This window comes from Kogia breviceps, chromosome 9 (genome assembly GCF_026419965.1).
Source record: "Kogia breviceps isolate mKogBre1 chromosome 9, mKogBre1 haplotype 1, whole genome shotgun sequence".
Classification (NCBI taxonomy): Eukaryota; Metazoa; Chordata; class Mammalia; order Artiodactyla; family Physeteridae; genus Kogia; species Kogia breviceps.
In genome coordinates, this window is record NC_081318.1 from 96,382,036 (window position 1) to 96,385,963 (window position 3,928).

The following is a 3,928-nucleotide window of genomic DNA, read 5'->3' on the forward strand; positions in this document are numbered from 1 at the left end:
AGGCTGCGTGCGCCGCACCCCCTCCGTCAAGTCCAGCCCGCGGCGCTTGGGTTCCTGTCGCGCATGCGCGCGCCCAGTCCCAATCCTGCGTAGCGGGGGCCGCTGCCCAGCGCGAAACCCCAGGATTCATTTAGGTCTCCTCGCGCCTCTCCGGGCAACAGCTGTCTTCCCCTGGCTTCCCTTCACAGTTCCCAACTTTTAGCTGGATTTATAAAATATTAACACAGATGAAGCCGTGATTCAAGGCTGATGTTAGGGACCTTTTATTAAAATGGTGGAAAGTTATTGCAGAACAACGGACTTTGAGCGACCTTGCTGTAGGGTCTCTCAGAAGCGTGATTCATCAAACATTCTTACAGAAATTAAATTTATTGTCAGAGTTATCATTGGAGTCAGGGTTGGAGGATGTACAAGCAAGGTTATACCTAACGGAAAAAGGCTTCGCCGGACAGGCGTCTCCTGATTCACTTACCCAGCTCTCCTACCCTGTCGGTCAAGTTCTCTCCGTGGGGCGGTCTTGGAGTCTTTCTACAGAAGGCTAATGCCTGCTCCCCCTTCGACGCCTCCCTTCTGGCACCCAGTTATCAGAGCCCCGAAAAAGTGATCTCCTTACTGCCTTCCCCAGTATCTTGGACGTTATTGGAGAGTTGGAATGCTGGCCTTTTGGCGTGTTTGGTAAGGGGGCTGACACCATGTAACACTAAGTAAATAAGGAAGAAAGGCGTTTAGCAATGTAATCTCAATATACCGACTTCGAAGTACCTACCTATATATACTAACTGATTTTCCAAGCACTTACCTATGAATTAAGTTCCTTCTCATTGAAGTTATTCAACTGTTAGTGACCGTCTTTCTAGGAATCTACCCCTTTCTCATTTGAGACCTATTTACCTCCTTGTTTGCTTCCCAGAGAGTACAGAGAACATATTTCAATTTCGTGGTCCACAGAGACAACCTTATCCTTTTGATCCTGACTTCCATTCTTCCATCCCCAGCACAGTGCCTTACGTTCAGTGGGCACCTGCTGAATGACTGCACATTCCTCTTACTTAAAAAGAAGGCATCAGTGGAAGGTGACCATGCATCAGTGGAAGGTGCACCTGAGACCAGTATAACTGATACTTCAGGTCTTCCTGCTCCCCCCGCCTTTTAAAAAATTTTCTACTTTGTTTCTGCACCTTTTCTCCTGGCACCCAGTTATGGGAACCCCAAGGTAGTGATTTCCTTACTTGCTTCTTTGCTACTCTTCTCGTTGTGTTCTCTTTAGTCCATTTTTCTCCCATTCTGTTGAGGCTTTTGGGTTGGCACTGGAGTTGGGTTGTGGATAGCAATGCTATTTGGCTTGGCCTTCATATTCACAAAGATTCAAATTAGACTGTCACGTTATTTCCAAATGAGATGTACGCTGACAAATTAAAACAATGCTCACTTTGCAGCTTATGCTGTAATGTAGTAACCCAGTTTGGGCATTTCTCCTTTTTTGTTTTTTTTCTTTTCATTTTTTGAAGCTCTCAGGAATCGGAATTGGCCTGGCCCTTTCTCAACTTCTGAGAAGCTTAACTTTCTGTTTCCTCTCTTCTGCCTCTTTTTGCTTTCTCTCCTACTTCTGGTTCACTCCCACCAGTGGAAAGCATAGTTGTTTCTCTTCAGGAAACCCTTAGTGCTAGAGTATGCACCTTGAACATTAAGAAGTTCTCTCGGTTCAGTCCTCGAGGCGTCGGTGCTGTGGTCTTCGAATCTTGTTGATTGTCGGCCTGTGCGCGCGTGCGCGGACATGGCCTCAAACGACTACACTCAACAAGCAACCCAAAGTTATGGGGCCTACCCAACCCAGCCTGGGCAGGCCTATTCCCAGCAGAGCAATCAGCCCTATGGACAGCAGAGTTACAGTGGCTACGGCCAGTCAGCGGACACTTCAGGCTATGGCCAGAGCAGCTATGGTAGTTCTTATGGACAGACCCAGAACACAGGCTATGGCACACAGTCAACTCCCCAGGGATATGGCTCAATTGGTGGCTATGGCAGTAGCCAAAGTTCTCAGTCGTCTTACGGGCAGCAGTCCTCATACCCTGGCTATGGCCAGCAGCCAGCTCCTAGCAGCACCTCGGGAAGTTACGGTAGCAGTTCTCAGAGCAGCGGCTATGGGCAGCCCCAGAGTGGGGGCTATGGGCAGCAGTCTGGCTATGGTGGACAGCAGCAAAGCTATGGACAGCAGCAAAGCTATAATCCCCCTCAGGGCTATGGGCAGCAGAACCAGTACAACAGCAGCAGTGGAGGTGGAGGGGGTGGTGGAGGTAACTATGGCCAAGATCAGTCCTCCATGAGTAGTAGTGGCAGCGGCGGTTATGGCAATCAGGACCAGAGTGGTGGCGGCGGCTACGGGGGAGGCCAGCAGGACCGTGGGGGCCGTGGCCGGGGCGGTGGCGGTGGTTACAGCCGCAGCAGTGGTGGCTATGAACCCAGAGGTCGTGGAGGTGGCCGTGGAGGCAGAGGCGGCATGGGCGGAAGTGACCGTGGTGGCTTCAATAAATTTGATGGCCCTCGGGACCAAGGATCACGTCATGACTCTGAACAGGATAATTCAGACAACAACACCATCTTCGTGCAAGGCCTGGGCGAGAATGTTACAATTGAGTCTGTAGCTGATTACTTCAAGCAGATTGGTATCATTAAGACAAATAAGAAAACGGGACAGCCCATGATTAATCTGTACACAGACAGGGAAACAGGCAAGCTGAAGGGAGAGGCAACAGTATCATTTGATGACCCACCTTCTGCTAAAGCAGCTATTGACTGGTTTGATGGTAAAGAATTCTCTGGGAATCCTATCAAGGTCTCATTTGCTACTCGGCGAGCAGACTTCAATCGGGGGGGTGGCAATGGTCGTGGAGGCCGAGGGCGGGGAGGACCCATGGGCCGTGGAGGCTATGGAGGTGGTGGCAGTGGTGGTGGTGGCCGAGGAGGATTCCCCAGCGGCGGCGGTGGCGGTGGAGGACAGCAGCGAGCAGGGGACTGGAAGTGTCCTAATCCTACGTGTGAGAACATGAACTTCTCTTGGAGGAATGAATGCAACCAGTGTAAGGCCCCTAAACCAGATGGCCCAGGAGGGGGACCAGGAGGCTCTCATATGGGGGGTAACTATGGAGACGATCGTCGTGGTGGCAGAGGAGGCTATGATCGGGGCGGCTACCGAGGCCGAGGCGGGGACCGTGGGGGCTTCCGAGGGGGCCGGGGTGGTGGGGACAGAGGTGGCTTTGGCCCTGGCAAGATGGACTCCAGGGGTGAGCACAGACAGGATCGCAGGGAGAGGCCGTATTAGCCTGGCTGCTGAAGTTCTGGAGCAGCTTGCTTCCAGTACCCAGTGTTACCCTCATTATTTTGTAACCTTCCAACTCCTGATCACCCACGGGTTTTTTGTGTCGGACTATGTAACTGTAACCATATCTCTGTTTCCCATTAAAAACCATCATTTTAGTTAAATTTTTTCCTCTTCCCCCTCTTCACTCTCCTGGAGCGTTGATGTCCAGGTCAAGAATGTGGGGAGTTTTCCTCTTTCAGATCAACCTGCCTTGTGGGAACTGGAATAATTTGTTTGTTCCCGCTTAGCAGGAACTGGAATAAAGTGTTTGATACTTGTTTCAGGGAAAAAAAAAAAAAAAAAAAAGAAGTTCTCTCCTCCTTGGCCATGTGCCACTAGTTTTGAAAAGATAGAGATCACTTAAGGTAGCAGAAGAGTAGTGTCTGGTCACTTATCAGAACTCATTTACAGGCTCTGACTGGGCAAAACCAAGCAGGAGTGAGCTACTGCTGTTACCCTCAGTGATGTATAGCCCAGCACTGCTTGGGCCAGTCGGGTGAGCTCAGAGGAGGTCCTACTTTCCTGAGAAGGAGCTGGTACTGGCTGGCAGAGCAAGTGAGATCTGATTAG

General features: G+C 50.7%; 1 pseudogene; it reads left to right on the forward strand.

The window, feature by feature from the left end:
* Positions 1 to 1,711: 1,711 nt before the first annotated feature.
* Positions 1,712 to 3,638, forward strand: LOC131762761 (RNA-binding protein FUS pseudogene; annotated as a pseudogene).
* The last annotated feature ends 290 nt before the right edge of the window (positions 3,639 to 3,928 follow it).